Source organism: Sus scrofa, chromosome 2 (assembly GCF_000003025.6).
Source record: "Sus scrofa isolate TJ Tabasco breed Duroc chromosome 2, Sscrofa11.1, whole genome shotgun sequence".
NCBI classification, from domain to species: domain Eukaryota; kingdom Metazoa; phylum Chordata; class Mammalia; order Artiodactyla; family Suidae; genus Sus; species Sus scrofa.
In genome coordinates this window covers 94,673,557-94,692,656 of record NC_010444.4, presented here as the reverse complement: position 1 = coordinate 94,692,656, position 19,100 = coordinate 94,673,557, and positions in this window count along the sequence as shown.

Below are 19,100 nucleotides of genomic sequence, written 5' to 3'. Positions count from 1 at the left end.
AATTGTAAACCCAGTGCTGTCTGTGATACACATTGTGACTGAATGGTAGTGTCTGCTCAAATTCAAATGCCCAAGGAGGTGAAACCTTTGGGAGGTGACTAGGTCATGAGAGCTGAACCCTCATGAAGAGTAATAGTGCTCTTATAAAAGAGAGTCCAGAGAAAGCATCACTTCTTCTACCTTGTGAAGTCACTATTCACAATAGCCAAGACATGGAAACAACCCAAATGTCCATCGACAGAGGATTGGATTCGGAAGACATGGTATATATACACAATGGAATACTACTCAGCCATAAAAAAGAATGACATAATGCCATTTGCAGCAACATGGATGGAACTAGAGAATCTCATCCTGCGTGAAATGAGCCAGAAAGACAAAGACAAATACCATACGATATCACTTATAACTGGAATCTAATATCCAGCACAAATGAACATCTCCTCAGAAAAGAAAATCATAGACTTGGAGAAGAGACTTGTGGCTGCCTGATGGGAGGGGGAGGGAGTGGGAGGGATTGGGAGCTTGGGCTTATCAGACACAACTTAGAATAGATTTACAAGGAGATCCTGCTGAATAGCATTGAGAACTTTGTCTAGATACTCATGTTGCAACAGAAGAAAGGCTGGGGGGAAAAATGTAATTGTAATGTATACATGTAAGGATAACCTGACCCCCTTGCTGTACAGTGGGAAAAAAAAAATAATCCTTATAAAGCAATTCAAAAAAAAAAAAATTGGCAGTTTGCAACCTGGAAGAGGACTTTCACCAGAACTCTACCATGGTGGCATTCTGATCTTGGATTTCCACCTTCCCAAACTCTGAGAAATAAATACATGTTACTTATAAGCCATCCAGTCTATGAGTTTTGTTTTTTATAGAAACCCAAATGGACTAAGATGTCCAGTGAAAATATATTTCATAAGTGAAAATAAAATAAAGTCTTTTTAGACAAACACAAAGTTTAGAAAATTAATCGACAGCAGAATATCATTATAAGAAATGTCCTAGTAAGTTCTTCAGGCGGAAGGAAAATGATATGAGATGGAATCTCAGATCTACATGGAGACCTGTAGGTACACCGGGAATGGAAAACGGATGGGTGAATATAAAAGATAAAGTTTTCTTATTTTTAAATTCTTTTAAAGATGTTAAGCTGCCTAAAGCATAACAATGACAATGTTGTGTGGGTTTTGTAACCTTTGTAGAAGTGAAATGAATGTAGAAGAGTAAAATGACAACACTAGCATAAAGGACAAAGGGAAATGGAAGTATATTATTGTAAGTTTTTTATATGTGAAGTGAAGTAGTAGTATCTGAAGACACTCTATGACAAACTAAAAATATATTTTGATAACATTAGAGAAAATAATTTTAAAAATATAGAAGTAGCTCTATAATAACCCATTGTGAGAAAAAATGGAATAATAATAAAATACTAAACCCAAAATAAAGATAAGGAAAAAAAGAATAAGAACAGATGGGACATATGGAAAATGAAGAGAAAGGTGGTAGATATTGATAATTATATTATATAAAATGGCCTATATACTCCATGAGACAAACAATACAGCATACAGGAAAGAAAATGTTTTAAATTGAATGAAATGAAATTACATTTCATATATATATAAATTAATGATACATAGCTAAACCAGTGATTTGAGGAAAACATATGGCTTTAAATGATTATATTACAAAGAAGAAATTTCCAAAAATTATTGATATAAATTTGTAGAAGTCACAAAAGGAAGAACAAATTAATTCCAAGGTTAAAAAAAGAAAATAATAAAAAGAAAATTAAAAAATCAAGGAAATTAACAGCAGAAAAATAGAAAAAAAAATCAATGAAAACTAATCTTTTTTTCAAAAATAAGAAGTTGAAGTTCCCATTGTGGCTCAGTGGAAACAAATCTGACTAGTATCCATGATGATGTAGGTTTGATCCCTGGTCTCACTCAGTGGGTTAAGGATCTGGCATTGCCGTGAGCTGTGGGGTAGGTCTCAGATGCGGCTCGGGTCTGGTGTTTCTGTGGCTGCGGTATAGGCCGGCAGCTACAGCTCTGATTCAACCCCTAGCCTGGGAACCTCCATATGCCATGAGTGTAGCTCTAAAAAAAGACAAAAATAATAAAGATGATAACATATTGATCAAGGAAAAACTGAAAGGGATTAAGTTGACAATATCAGAAATAAAAGTGAGAGCACCATTGGAAACTCTACAAACTTTAAAAGCATAAAAAGATAATATTACAAAGAACTGTATGTTAATAAATTATAGTGTAAATTATATGAGCAATTTCCTTGAAGAACGTAAATAATCAAAACTGATTAAATAGAACACCTAAGTAGCTTTATTCTATTTAGGAAATAGAAACACCTAAGTAGCTTTATTCAATTAAATAAACCATATTTTTTAACCAGGCCAAAATATCATCATGGTTGAAATTCCATCAAATATGTAAGGAAGAAATAATACCTCTTACAGAAACTCTTTCTGAAAATAAAGGAAGATGGACTACTTCAAAACTCAATTTACAACTTTAATATTATCTTGAGAGCAAAACCAAAGATAACATAGGAAAAGAAAACTAAAGATGATTATCCCTTATGAACATATATTCAAAATCTGTAACAAATATTGTCAAACTGAATGCAACAATTTATACAGCTTATGAAGTGGAGAATACATCATGGCAAAGTAAAATTTATCCTAGTGATATAGAGCTGATTTTACATTAAAAAATGAATGTGACTGAACCATATATTATCTCAATAAATATGGAAAAATAATTTGTCAAAATTAAGCACTTATTCATGATTTTTTAGAAACATTCTAAAAAACTAGAATGTAACAAAAAAAAAATAGAATGTAACAAAAGTTGTACAATATGATAAAAGACATATATCTATCCATCCATCTAATCATCCCTCTATCCATCCACCTATCCGACAACTAACAAAAACAACAGAAGACTGGATACTATCCCTATTATAGCAGGAAGAAAACAAAGATAACCACTTTTATCACTTCTACTTAATACTCTATTATACTGAAGGTCCAAACAACTAGCCTATATAATAAAGAAAAAAAAAAAGAAAAAAATAGACACACAAATTGTAAAGGAAAAGTAAAACTAAACCTATCTTTATTGTTAGACAATATGATACTGTACATTGAAATTCCTAAGGAATCTAAAAAAGTCTTTTAGATTATCGAATTTATCAAGGCTGCAGGATACAAGATCAATACAAAAAGCCAATTGCATTTATAGATGACAGCAATGAACAATTGAAAATAAGATTTACTGTAGTATTTAAGACAGCATCTAAAATTATGATATACACAGGGATGAATGATATAAAATGTGTTTAAGACTATATATTGACAACTGTAAAATACTGACAAGAGAACTCAAGACCCTAATTAAAAGTGGAGAGTGATAGATCCTACTCATTGATTAGAAAACTCAATATTGTTAAAAGATTATAATTCTTCCCAAATTGATCATTAGATTTTAAATAGTCCCAATCAAAATTTCATTAGGCTTTTTGGTAGAAATTGACATACTTATTAAAAACCTTGCACGGAAACACAATGACTTTTGAAAAAGGTAGACAAATATGGGAGACTTTAGGGTACATGATTTTGAGTCCTACAATAAAACTACAGTAATTAAAATAATGTGGTACTAGTTTAAGTGCAGTTACATAGGAAAAGATACAGAATCAACAGTCCAAAATAGTCTAAATATAAACCATGCATAGATGTTCGTTTCATTTTTGGCTAAGATGGCAAAGTAATTCCATGGAGAAAGGGTAGTCTTTTCACCAAATGGTGTTGGCATTTGAACCTAACCCTTATGATACCACAATACAAGTTAAAATATAATGGATTATAAACCTAAAAATAAGAGCTAAAGCTATAAATCCTTTAGAAGAAAACACAAGAGGAAATTATTATGAATTGTGTTAGGCAAAGATTCTTAGATAGGATATAAAAAGTATGACCTGCAAGAGAAAAGAATCAATAAATTGGACTTCATTTAAAATTTAAAACTTCTGCTCTTACAAAGATACTTTTAAAACAATGGAATAAAATATTTCCAAGACATATACCTATCAAGAGACTTGTGCCCAGACATATACAAAGCTTACAACTCAACAGAAAGAAAAGAAACAATACCACTAAAATGTGGGCAAAAGTTTTGAGGAAACTTTCCAAAAGAGGATATATAAATGATGAGTAAGCGCATAAATAGATGCTCCATATTATTGGTCATGAGAGAAATGCAGATTAAAACCACAATGAGATACTACTACACCCCCATAAGTATGCTAAAATTAAAAAGATTGCATGAGAGGTGGTGAAGTAGCACAACTGAAACCCTCATATATTGCTGGTGAGAATGTCAAATGGGACAACCACTGTGGAAACCAACATTTCAGCCATCTCTTACAAAGCTAAACAGATGTTTGCTACATTACTCAGCAATTTTACTCCTAGGTGTTTATCCATGAGAAATAAAAATATATGCCCATAAACATATAAAGATGAACACAGATGTTCATAGAAGATAAAAGGTAAGAAAAAACCATCTCTTCCTCAACTAAATGAATAAACAAAATGTGTTACATTCATACAATGGAATATTACTCAGTAATAAAAAGAATGAACTTTTTATACACATAAAATATGGATAAATCTCAAAAGCATTACGCTGTGTAAAAGAAGCCAGAAACCAAAACATACATATTGTATGTTTCTCCTTGTCTGAAATTCTAGCAAAAGATGGAACCGGTTAATGATAACAGGAAACATCACTAGTTTCACAGGGTTAGGGATGGGATAAATTAATACAAGAGATTAAAAAAGTGAAATTTTTTGAACTGGGAGTGTTCTATATATTAAATGCATTGTACTTTTTACTATATATAAATTATATGTCAACAGCGATAATTATGAACAATTAAAAACATTATTACCACAGAAGACATACTCGCAGAAAAATATCACAAATAACACAGAGAAATCAAATGTTATGAAAGATAGTCAATAAATGCAGGTTATAGGATAAATCACATTCAAATCCAAATAAAATTAGGGATTTGGACTGTTTTACATATATTTTATATAAATATACATATATACCAAATCTTCTGTCAGCGTTATTTGAGCAAATCAATGAATTTTAGGGTCTTTAGGAACTCTCTTGAAAAATAAATCTGCTTATGATATATACTATAGGGCTGCCTCAAGAATAACTAATAATATGTTTTGATGCCATCTCTGCATGCTAGCAAGGCAGATGTACAACCACTTGATGAACAAATACTAATGAGGGGTCCTTTATACGTAATATGCTCTGATTGGTAGTTTGGAAATCTAAAAAAATTATAAGGTCTTTGCTCTCAAGCAGTCTTCAAAAAAAAAAAAAAAAAAAAGACCCATCAAGGATACATTTTGCAAGCAAAATACATGGGATGCACATTTGACAATACAGTTGTAGAAATTCAGAAAAATATCACTGGTTGCCAGAGTATAGGCAATATTTCCTGGCTGTTCACTGGATGATTTTCGTTGTTGCACAAATTAACCTTAAACCAAGGAAGTCACTCCTTTGTGCAATTCCCTTGTAATCCTCTGGCAATGATGCTAAGGAAAAAGTCTAAATTTGGTGCTATCAAATCCTAAATTGCCTCCCTAATATTTGCTAACCTCTCCCTCTCTTTTACAATGAGAAAACAGAATCAGGATCAGTGCCTCCGGCAAAAAACAGTGTTTAGAAAAAAAAAAAAAATCAGTTTTTTTTATTCTCTTTATAGTTCCCTTTTATTTATGATCAGTAATTGTTTTTCATTTACTGAATTTGTATCTCATGCATAAAACTTCTAATATTTTTCTACTTCCTCTTCCTTTTTTTATTGTGAAAATCTATGAGGACACAAACTAAAGCAGAATTATATAACAATGAAACCAAAAAAGCTTGCTTCAGCAACTTTTTAAAAAAGACATTATTTGCAAGATTTAAAAACTAAAACGTTAGCATTCTCCAAGCCTTTTTGATACTATTTTTATGAAAATGAAGCAAAATGGAATATACTTACTCATATACAACAGACAACCCTTCAACAAAACAAACTTTTCCAACTTCTGCTTTAAAAATACTGACTATACTGATTTGTGTCTGACTCATTTAGCTGATACTTTGAATTTAGGAAGTTATAGTCCTTTTGAAATAGTAGGAAAAGGTCAATCTTAATCCCTGGGGGATAGTGATGACAGGAGGATAAAATGTCCTAAATTCAGATTTTCATATTAAAGTTATCAAAAGTGTAAGAAAAAGAACTTTGAATGCAACAGAGTTAAAAAGTAATATCAAAATACCACATTACACTTTTGCTATCTATTGAAGACAGATTACTTTTTAAAATGTTTGAATTGTTAACATAGGAAAAGCTCAAGAGGGAGTTCCCGTCGTGGCGCAGTGGTAAACGAATCCTACTAGGAATCATGAGGTTGCAGGTTCGGTCCCTGGCCTTGCTCAGTGGGTTAAGGATCCGGTGTTGCCGTGAGCTGTAGTGTAGGTTGCAAACGCGGCTCGGATCCCGCGTTGTTGTGGCGCTGGCGTAGGCCGGTGGCTACAGCTCCGATTCACCCCTAGCCTGAGAACCCCCATATGCCGCAGGAGCGGCCCTCAAAAGGCAAAGAACAACAACAACAAAAAAGCTCATGATAAGTGTGTTATTTATCTCATTTTTCTTTTTTTCTGAGAAACTAGATTTTAAAATCTATACATTATCATATACTTGATGCTTAATCAAGATTTTGATACAGAAGTGAGTTTTTTTTCAAAAGTTGATGAAAGTTTTAGGAAACTCAGCTTTACCCAAAAGCTTTATACTAGTTCCCAGATTTATTTTAGTTAACATTTCTTAAGCTAATAATCCATATATTAACAAATATAAAATTATTTGATATATATGCTCAAGCAGAGACTTTGGGAAATTTCCTCTATTAAAGAGTTTATCCTTCAGTTACTATATAAACTTGAGAAAACAGCTTCTGATTTAGTAACTTTATTACAAATCTATTTTTAATTTCTTGGAATAATCTTCCTCTTTCTGAAGATTGGAGGTGGGTGGTAGATGGGGGAGAATTTCTTCCTCTGCTCCACTTAAGGCAGTCTTGCTAACTTTTCTAATTTCTTGTGATGTTTCATTTAATCACCATCCAAGAGAGATACTCCACCGTGTCCCATTTATATTTCAGTGACATTTTCCTGAAGAACTTTGTTCACTGATTTATCTGTATTCATTGGCTTAGAGGTTTTGATATGTTTCAAAAAAGAAAATAAAGCTTTCCTCTCACATCCCTAATCACTTTAAGTCTGAAATAAAAGCATTTCAGTGCACAAGCAAAAAAAAAATCTAGCTCATTTTAGACTAGTCATTGTGTAATATTGTACTTAAAATTAATCAATGGATAAGATTAAAGATTATTGACAATGGAGGAGAAAATAATGCTAAGCTTAGTAACAAAAACATTTCTAATGTTTGAGACTTAAAGCAGTCATTAGGACAGATTTCCCTTCTTCCCACAGGATTTAGGTAACAATAGAACTAATTTATCTCATAAGAGCAAAACTCTTTGAGATAGAAGAACTGGCTGATATTACATGAAGTGACTGAAGATAAGATTAGTAACAACAAAAGTTGCAAAGTCAAAATACTAAATAGTAATTAATAGGATTTCAGTATGTTTACTCACTTTGGATAATTTTCTTACATAAAAAAATTCCCTTTAGACTTGGTTAAAAAAAACTATTTGAGGAGTTCCCATTGTGGCGCAGCAGAAAAGAATCTGACTAGGAAACATGAGGTTGTAAGTTCGATCTCTGGCCTCGCTCAGTGGGTTAAGGATACAGCGTTACCATGAGCTGTGGTGTAGGTCTCAGACACTGCTCAGATCTGGTGTTGCTGTGGCTGTGGCATAGGCTGGCAGCTGTAGTCTGGGAATCTCCATATGCTGTGGGTGTGGCCCTAAAAAGCAAAAAAAAAAAAAAAAACTATTTGAAATCAGTTTTAGGTTATTTTTAATGAGATTTATTTTCCTTTAAAAAAAAAAATCCTTCTTTCATTAGTTTAAGCTTTATGTACCTCTTTTGCTCCTACCAGCCAAATGGGTCTCAGCTAAAAGACTGTCTTCAATTAAGTATGCCACCATTTAAGCAACCTTTCTTTGAAGAGGTAAGTGTTTTGATTGCCACATTTTAGGAAGGTAACTTGCTGTTTTTAATTGATATAAAATTATTTTATATTTTTATATAGTATATAAAGTAAACATTTATTTAAATTAAAATAAAATGTTAGATTTGTTATCCAGATTTCTTACCACTCTTTCCACATTCTTTAGGGAATTTTGTCATATGTTTATGGATAGATTTTTTTTTTTAAACTGTGTAGTTAGGGGTGATACAGTTTCTTTACTGAGTGGGGAGAATAAGGTGAGGAAGAACTCAGAATTTAGGGAACCACTTTTCAGTTTCTGATTAAGAACAAACTCAGAGGAAATCTCTTTATGTAGTCAAATGACAGAGTTAGGTCAGGTATAAAATTGTCTAATAAAAAGGATTTTCAAAATAAAAATGGTCATTTGTGCTTTATCTTTCCTTTTTTCTTTTTGTCTACAAATATGAGACAAAACCCTTGTAGGTTTCCCTTTAGTTTGTCTATTCAATTTTATTATAGTTTAAAATACTTAGTGAACCTGGAAATACAAAGATGGAAAAAACAAACATAATTACGTTAGACATATTTTCTAAGTTACAGTACAATAGTTGAGCAAAAATATAACTATATTTTAAAGCACTTTTTGTGTGTGTGTGTGTGTTTTGTCTTTTTAGGGTCACACCTGTGGCATATGGAGGTTCCCAGACTAGGGTTCCAATTGGAGCTGTAGCTGCCATCCTACACCACAGCCACAGAAATGCCAGATCCAAGCCACGTCTGTGACCTACATCACAGCTCATGGCAACGCTGGATCCTTAACCTACTGAGCAAGGCCAGGAATCGAACCCGCAACCTCATGGTTCCTAGTCGGATTCTTTTCACGACAGTAACTCCTTAAAGCACATTTAAAAGCATTTTCATAGTCTTTACACATCCAATTGAACCCAGTAATATAGAAAAAATTTTCTTATGCTTCTGACCATTAAGTTTTTGATTTTTTCAAGTTTTGTTTTTTGGTGACATGTGTTTAGGCTTAAAGGGGGGTTCTTTTACATGAAAATAATTGAAACTATGGTAAAATATTTAATGAATAAAAATCAGTGAACAAAAGTATTTATTTTTATAAACCTCATTTAGTTAATATTTATGCATTCTAATAAATATTAGCCATAAATTTTTTTGTAACGCTATATGGTCAGAAAAATGTCTTGGTTATCTTCTATTATTAAATGTAATGTTCAATTGTATAACGAATCCTGAAATTTATTTTAGAGTGAAATACCACATGGTGGCACTGTTTACTAAGAAATTGGTACATTATGTCCCCTGCCTCAAAGGGGTCAGTGTCTTTTATAAGCAGCTGTATCCTTTTGTGTTGTCAAACTTGTCATGTTTTTCAGCTGTTAAAAATGTATACTAGATTTTTAAGAGTAGAAATTAGTAAACGGTTTTTATTTTATAAATGGTTTTACAGAGTCTGTGACAGCACCTTTCAGAAATATTGAAAAAACTTTGAAAATATTATTGAATTTGGTTTGCAGATTTCTACTTTGTACATTTGTTTATAGACGAACAACAACAGAAGAAAGTGAATAATTAAAATCACTTAGAGGTTGGAATTTTCCACCAGTATGTATTTTCAATATACATAATAGTGGTTGGTTGAATAATGGCGAAGTTTTAAAAGGAGAACGCAAAGCATTTAAACATGAATACAGTGGACTTACAGTTAGAGATCATTGAAAACTGAAGGGCAAGATTGAAGAAATACTGATATACTACCCTAGAACACAGGGAACTATGTCCAATCTCTTGAGATAGAACATGATGGAAGATAGTATGAGAAAAAATGCATATATATGTATGATTGTGTCACTATGCTATAAAGCAGAAATTGTCATAACACTGTAAATCAACTATACTCTAATAAAAATAAATTAAAAAAGAAATGCTAATATAGAATCTCCCTCATCTCTTCCTACAGCCACACCCCTTTCCTTGTCAAAAGTCCATCACTGAATATTTTCTATTCTGCTTAAGTAATAAATGCAACTACTGAAACCTTAAGATGCATTTGGAGAAATTTTCCACTCTACTCTGTAGGATAGACTATACATCTATCCCATACAAATCTGTCACTAAGGTGCTACTGTGTTTAATGGTCCTGGACACACTAGAATATACTGATACAATACTACTCTTCTGCATTTATATCATTTATGTATTTTATTAATCCATAAAACCAGTTATACTGAACTAGACACATATTAACTCTAAAAAGAGGGAATTTCTGTTAATAATATAAAATGATTCCCATGTTAAGGAATAAGTGCTCAATTTCTTGGTGGCTAATACACAAACTACACAAGGTCAGGGATCTTCATCTTTTGGGTTCCCTGATGTATCCAAATACCTACTAAGTGTCTGATGTGAAGCATGTGCTCAATAAATTCTTCCCTTTTTTTTTTAGGGCCGTACCTATAGCATATGTAAGTTCCCAGGCCAGGGGTCAAATTGGAGCTATTGCTGCTGGCCAAAGCCATAACCACAGCCATGCCAGATCCGGGCTGCCTCTCAGCCTACACCACAGCTCACAGCAATGCCAGATCCTTAACCCAATGACCGAGGCCGGGGATCAAACCCACGTCCTCATGGATGCTAGTGGGGTTTGTTACCTCTGAGCCACAATGGGAATTTCTCAATAAATATTTTTAATGAATTGAAAAAATACTTTCAACTTCTGGCAAAGTTAACCCAACTAAAATCTTTTTGTTAAGGAATATAGTGAAAAATAGCATGATATTGAATAAGACCTGGAAGAATGAATAAATAATTCATTTCAAAAGTTGTAAGTCTTAAATATATGACAGGACACCATCAAACTCCTAGAAGAAAACGTAGGCAAAACACTCTCTGACATCAACATCATGAATATTTTCTCAGGTCAGTCTCCCAAAGCAATAGAAATTAGAGCACAAATAAACCCATGGGACCTCATCAAACTTAAAAGCTTTTGCACAGCAAGGGAAACCAAAGAGAAAACAAAAAGACAACTTACAGAATGTGAGAAAACAGTTTCAAATGATGCAACTGACAAGGGCTTAATCTCTAGAATATATAAACAACTTATACAACTCAACAGCAAAAAAACCAATCAATCAATGGAAAAATGGGCAAAAGACCTGAATAGACATTTCTCCAAAGAAGATATACAGATGGCCAACAAACACATGAAAAAATGCTCAACATCGCTGATTATAAGAGAAATGCAAATCAAAACTACCATGAGATACCACCTCACACCAGTCAGAATGGCCATCATGAATAAATCCACAAATAACAAGTGCTGGAGGGGCTGTGGAGAAAAGGGAACCCTCCTGCACTGCTGGTGGGAATGTCAACTGGTACAGCCACTATGGAGAACAGTTTGGAGATACCTTAGAAATCTATACATAGAACTTCCATATGACCCCGCAATTCCACTCTTGGGCATCTATCCGGACAAAACTCTCCTTAAAAGAGACACGTGCACCCGCATGTTCATTGCAGCACTATTCACAATAGCCAGGACATGGAAACAACCCAAATGTCCATCGACAGAGGATTGGATTTGGAAGATTTGGTATATATACACAATGGAATACTACTCAGCCATAAAAAGAATGACCTAATGCCATTTGCAGCAACATGGATGGAACTAGAGAATCTCATCCTGAGTGAAATGAGCCAGAAAGACAAAGACAAATACCATATGATATCACTTATAACTGGAATCTAATATCCAGCACAAATGAACATCTCCTCAGAAGAGAAAATCATAGACTTGGAGAAGAGACTTGTGGCTGCCTGATGGGAGGGGGAGGGAGGGGGAGGGAGTGGGAGGGATCGGGAGCTTGGACTGATCAGACACAACTTAGAATAGATTTACAAGGAGATCCTGCTGAATAGCATTGAGAACTTTGTCTAGATACTCATGTTGCAACAGAAGGAAGGATGGGGGGAAAAATGTAATTGTAATGTATACATGTAAGGATAACCTGACCCCCTTGCTGTACAGTGGGAAAATAAAAAAATTATTAAAAAAAAAAGTTGTAATTCTAATTTCTGGGTTTTCAGGATACAGAAAGTTTATTATAAAATTTTAAAATCATGCAGAGTGAATGTTAACTGGACTATTAATTAAATGATTACTTTATAGAAAATAGAAATATACTATTATGAAGGTACTTTACAAGGAATATATAGTTATTTGAAAGATATTTTTCCAACAAAGAATAAAGAACAATATTAGGTCACAGGTAGGGATGAAGAGCCAGGGAATTTCCCTCTGGCTGGATCTTGAGGACTTTGATGCCCTTATCTGAGTATTGCTGCAATGATGACAATGATGAGTGCTGATATGATATTTGGGGGTTATTAATGGAGATGTATTGATTAGTTGACTTTGAACACTGGCCTTCAATCATTTATTCTGTTTTTTGTTTGTTTGTTTTGCTGTCTATTTATGTAGCTTCTTGCTTGCTATTACTGTTTTTTTTTTTTTTTTTTTTTTTTTTTTTCTTTGATGGCAAAAACCCTTTTGGTAATGAAACTCATTGCATTGGGAAGCTTTTTTTGCAAGTCAGTGGAGACAACAAAAGTTAGCTCTCAGTCTCTCTCCTGATATTGGTAGGCAGAAAGAAGTCATGCACCACCCCTGCTTACCTTCCCATCCACATCTCCTTCCTCCTCACTTTGGCCTCTGTTGAGGTCCTACTCTCCCCTGCCCTCTGGTTCTTACATTCTCCCTTCTTAGTTATAAATCACTGATTCCAGGGCAGCCTCATTCAAAAGTATTTACACCTTGATGGGTTCCAAAAACAATGCGTTCCAAAAGCACAAGAAATTAAATTCTTGTGTGAGGCAGGATTACTGCTCAAGAGCACAGATACTGGGAGTATCTTCTGTGATTACATTCTTTGTGGTTTTAGGCAGTGTTTTTAATATCAAATGAATGGTGTTTATTTACATTTTGGCAGAGTATGACAATACCCCCCAAATATTAAGTGTCTACCATTCAAAAGAACTTTGAAAAACCAGGAGTTTACTATTTCCTTAACTAAATCACTTATCTCTTTTAATTGGTTAAAGGTTGTAGACTACGTACTCTTTCATGTGAAACATAAGCACTATGGCTAATATTTTAGATTATTGTTAGGTGACCTTTCTGATTGAGAGCAGCTTTTATAGTTCATGTTAATTTGGCCTGTGTTCTCCATGCCCCATATCAGGCTTAGCCACTCATGAAGTTTCTTTTACTGTATAAAGTTGGAGTGCAGATTATTTTGGAATTCTCTCAGTATTTCCCCTATGAGAGACACACTTTCTTCCTTCTATGTCAAGTAGGGAGTATGGTATATCCAAATTTTTCGAGCAGATAGTGCCCTCTTCTTGTAGGAACATACTCAGCTCATGGACTTTGGAATCATATTATTAATGCTGTCTGAATATTTTGGGGACTGAAATATGTTTAAGAGAGCGATATATCGTTATATTTTCAAAATTATTGGCATAAATAAAGGACTTGTTTCTCATTTTAATTTTTTCTCACTTTGCTCTAATTTCATGTGCAACGTAGGAAGATGGAGTCTTTTCTGTATTGTATAAAAGTTATACTTATCACTTAATAGTAAGTTCCCCATGAAATGGAGATTGTGAATTCCATACATTACAATTCTGATTTGTAAATCATGATCTCAGGCAGAGATTAGATGTCCCACTTAGGTAGCATGTGTGCTGGTTACACTGGATGAATTGGTTTTCTGCCAACAGGTGAGTCATATCCATTTGGGTTCCTATGGCTATGCATTTAATTAGCATACACTTAGACCACAGATGATGTGAGTCACTAAGTCATACAGGAATGGGATAAAAGTTTGAAAGTTAGAGTTCAGTAAATATAACTCACTAGGAAGTTGAATATAATTTTTTTCCTTTTAGACAGTTTGGAGAATTATTAGGAAATAAATAATTAATGTGTGTAAGCATATCCAGATTTACTCTTACATTCTGAATGGGTTGGAATATTTTTGCTTTTTGATCTAATATAGAATCAACAGAAACTTTATAAACCTGTAACCTACAAAACAGGTACTATTTGTTAATTATCCATTACCATCGTGTAATCATTAGAAATTGGAAAATTAAAATTAAAAATTTTTAATTGGAACCACATGTAAAGTGTATTTGGATTTGTGTTTAATAGGTAAGAGCAGGGAAAATGAACTACGTATAAGAAAAATTAAACTGGAGTTCCCATTGTGGCGCAGTGGTTAACGAATCTGACTAGGAACCATGACGTTGTGGGTTCGGTCCCTGGCCTTGCTCAGTGGGTTAACGATCCGGCGTTGCCGTGAGCTGTGGTGTAGGTTGCAGACGCGGCTCGGATCCCACGTTGCTGTGGCTCTGGCATAGGCCAGTGGCTGCAGCTCCGATTAGACCCCTAGCCTGGGAACCTCCATATGCCACGGGAGCGGCCCAAAGAAACAGCAAAAAAACAAAAAAAAAAACAAAAAAAAGAAAAATTAAACTGATTGTGTAGGTATTAGGCTAATATGTAGCAAAGCAGTTTAATTACTAGTTTGAGAAACTGATTAATATTTAGTTCAAAGAAAGGTAAGAAAAACAGTTGAAATCTCAAACCACATTGTATCTGGTTCTCTATGATCACAATAAATATTTGTTGAATCTGACTGAAGACATGAGAATTTCTGATGTTTTGGTTTCATATTTTAGGAGTTAATTGGAAAATTATCTCTTTCCTGCTGTATATTCCCACATCTACACTGATGTCCCCTTTTCTGATTTAAATTAATCAAATTCTAAATTTCAATAATTCTGCATGTGCATTTTAATTATATCCATTACAAGGGTTGGAGAGAAATATTACTGAGTTTCTATTCTTATCATTAATTGACCAGAGTGATCTGGGAAGTCAAGTCCTTTATGAGCACAGGCAGGTAGAAGAGTTGCTGTGACCTTAATCAGAAGATACTTTTCTATTCAGAAAATCATTTAAGATCATTTTCTTAAATGATCATAATATGAGTTTCTCAACTTGTCAAAAAATGTAAACATGAAAATTGAAAAGCAAGTATTTGAAAAATGATAAAATCTTTGAAGTTAACATTTGTTTGTTTGTAATCATTTTTACCTGAAATAAATACCTCAGCTGATTTATTTCACCATTTCTCATTTCTTTTCTAGAGGCTAACAATTCATTTATTTGGGTATTCAGCACTTTATAGAGAGCAAGGAACATTTTTTATGGGAAAGGAATAAGGAGTTAATATTGTAAGTATATAAGGAACTCCTACAACTTAACAGCAAGAAAACAAATAGCCAGTTAATGTCTATTCAGGTCTGTTTTACCCATTTTTAATAGTTAAAAAAAATGGGTAAAAGACCTGAATAGACATTTCTCCAAAGAAGATATACAAATGGCCAATAGTTATATGAAAAGGAGCTCAACATCACTAATCATAAGGGAAATGCAAATTAAAACCACGAGGAGATACCACCTCACATCCATTAAGATTGCTATTATCAGAAACAATAAAGGTAAGCATTTGCAAGTGTGTGGAGAAAAGAGAATCCTTACGTACTATTTGCACAAATGTAAATTGGTACAGCCACTATGGAAAACAGTGTAGAAGTTACTAAAAAATTAAAAGTAGAACTACCATATGATCCAGCAATCCCACTTTTGGGTATATAACCAAAATAATTGAAATCAAGATCTCAAGAGATACCTGCACTTCCAAGTTCACTGAAGCATTATTTAGAATCATGATGACATGGAAACAACAAAAATGTTCACCGACAGAAGAATGGATAAAGACAATGTGGTATATACATACAATGGACTATCATCCTTAAAAAAGAAGGAAATTCTTTCATTTGGGATAACAGGGGTGACCCTGGAGGAGATTACGCCAAGTGAAATAAGCCAGACATAGAAGAACAAATACTGCATAGTCCCATTTATACCAGGAATCTAAATTAGTCAAACTCATGGAAGCAGATAATAGAATGGTGGTTACCAGCACCTGAGAGTGGAGTGGGGAGAGGAAATCAGGAAGATGTTAGTCAAAAGGTACAAAGTTTGCTTTACAAGATGAAAAAGTCCTAGGCAGTATAGTCCATATAGTTATTACTGTAGTGTATACTTGAAAACTTGTTAAGGTCAGGTCTTATGTTAAATGTTCTTACTTCAAAAAAAAAAAAAAAAAAGGAGAGGGATGGAGATAGGAAAACTTGAGAAGTGACAGTCAATTTTATGGCATTGTTTATGGCATAATGTTACAGATGTATACTTACCTCCAAGGTGTATACATTATATATCATAAATATCATCAAAATATTTATCAAGACACATACATTAAAAGTATACAGATTTTTTTGTATGCCAAAGATATCTCTATTAAAAACAAAATAAAACCCACAAAGACTTAAAAACTAGCACAGATGTAAATGACTCAACTACACAAAGTTTCTCTTTTCCAACTGCCCATTAACAAACTTTGAACTAACACTCTTCACCTCACTTATAAAACATCCTAACACTTAGGGCAAACAGAACAAGAGTGGTAAGTAAGCTGCTCCTTTGTATTTCCCTGTTTTCTGTCTGCCGGCGTTGAATTGTGTTCCATATCATGTATTGCATTTGCTATTATAATTATGTAATTCAGTTAAATAATTTGTAAATCAAAAAACTTGCCCCCACCCAAAACTATTGTTTCTATAAAAATAATCTGAGTGTTTTGGAATATAAGCAATAAAAATTGATTGGAAAATTGTTATTGATTTAGGTATGGGAAAAAATAACTGCAAAAGATGGAAAAGTCTGGAAATCTAGAGTTTATCTATTCTGTTTTTTTTTAATCTAAAAAATGGGAAAAGAGATTTTGCATTATGGGTGTGAACAAAACAAGAAAGATGTTGAATAAATCTAATCAGTGAGCACATATTCTAAGGAAAGGTGTGGCCCTAGACAAAAAGATTGGCAAAGAATGTACATTTCTATGTTTTTTTTCATAGTTAAAATTATACCAGTTTTTGAATAAAAGTAAAAATAAAGTGTATCATTTACTTTATTTAAAATCACTTTTAGTTCACTGCACTTTGAATTGTATGCCATTGAAGCCTCTTATAGCAGAGACTGCTGGTTGTCCATCTAATGCATATTATTTATGTTCCAACCAACAGAATCCTAATTTTATCCAAGGTAGCAATGTATCCTATTATAGTTCCCAGTGTCTCTTGTCATTAGAAGCAGTCATGTGAGAGAGACTTCACCAATGAAATAGACGAACTCATGAAAAGAACTTGACTCCAATACAGGTGGTTATTTTTACCCTTTGCTCTTCCCTTTAACCTGCCTGAAATGCCAGCTTGATGCTTGGACTTGGGGCAGAAGCCCTGAGAGTATGAAGATGAGAGTCATTCCTTAAGAATGTTGGAACAGAAAGTTAATAAGAGCACAGTCTGTGATGACAAGTGAAGTCACTGTGACTTACCACATCCCTACTTTGCCTGCCTCCAGACTTCCTTTACATTAGACAGGAAAAAAGCTCAAGCTCCTCATTTGTTTAAATCTCTGCTTTTTGTTTTGTTTTTAACAGCATGAGATGAATCCTACCTGATTGCTGACCCTTGGAGTTGATGGGCTGGATTCTTGAGTCAGAGTGCTGATTGGACACCTAGCTCAGTCACTTTCCATGTGACCAGGGAACTTCCTCAATTCCCTGTACCTCAGTTTCTTCAGTTGCAAAATGAGGTTAATTATAACTATTCTCATAGAATTTGGGTTAAGCAAATAAAATAATCCATGGAAATTACTTAAAAACTCAGTTATCTGCAGTAAATGCTCAATAAATGCTATTTTTAACAAGGTCACAAGTGACTTTCTAATTTCTGAATATAGTGGATTTTAAGTAAGTATTTGTATTTCAAGATTTTTTTCCTCATTAAATAAGGGTTCTTCCTCTTTGTAACATTCTACCTATATGTAATTGGATTTAAACATATCTTTCTTTAGAATAAAGGCAAAATTATCTGATATGATAAAACCCATGAACAAGGGACACAGGATGGAAAATCTTATAAAAATATTGTATAGCAGATAGAATTTCATAAATAATAAGTACAGGTATATAAAATATAACCTAATTTTTTAAAAAATTTTATTTCTGGTTCTGAGACTCCATTCTGTCTGGTTTGGAAAAAAACAATCTAGATACACATTTGTAAGTGCAGTGAAATTCAATTTCTTTCTCCATTACATCATGTTGAAAAAGTCAAACATAAGACTATTTCTCTTTTATCCATCCTCCTCCCGAGGGTTGATATTATCTCTTTCGGCAGTGTTTATGCTAGAGGCATTCTTATACAAAAATTAGTAAGGCATCATCAGCTAGGATGGGATACTCATCTATCAGCTGTGACCTATCTTGGTTTTGTGCTGGCATCCTTTGAGAAGTAACTGACTTTACTGTTCCCTCAACAGTGTTCTCCCTCACATATGGGATAATTCCTATCTAAGTGGTTCATTCTTCATCCTTTGCTTCAGAGAGATACAAATCTTTTTCTTCCTTCAGAGCGAACCCTGAAACAGGACTTTTTTTTTTTTTTTTTTTTTTTCTTTCTTAGCCATTTTTTTCAAACTGTTTCCCATAGTTATGGGCCTCTCCTGCAAATTTTTGGAATCACAAGGTCTTCTCCAAGCTGCTGAGGGGCTATTCATTTTCTTACAATCAATCATTGTCCATTTCATTTCTCTGATTTTCATGCCATATGAAAAGTTGTCAGCTGTGAACTTCCAGATAAAC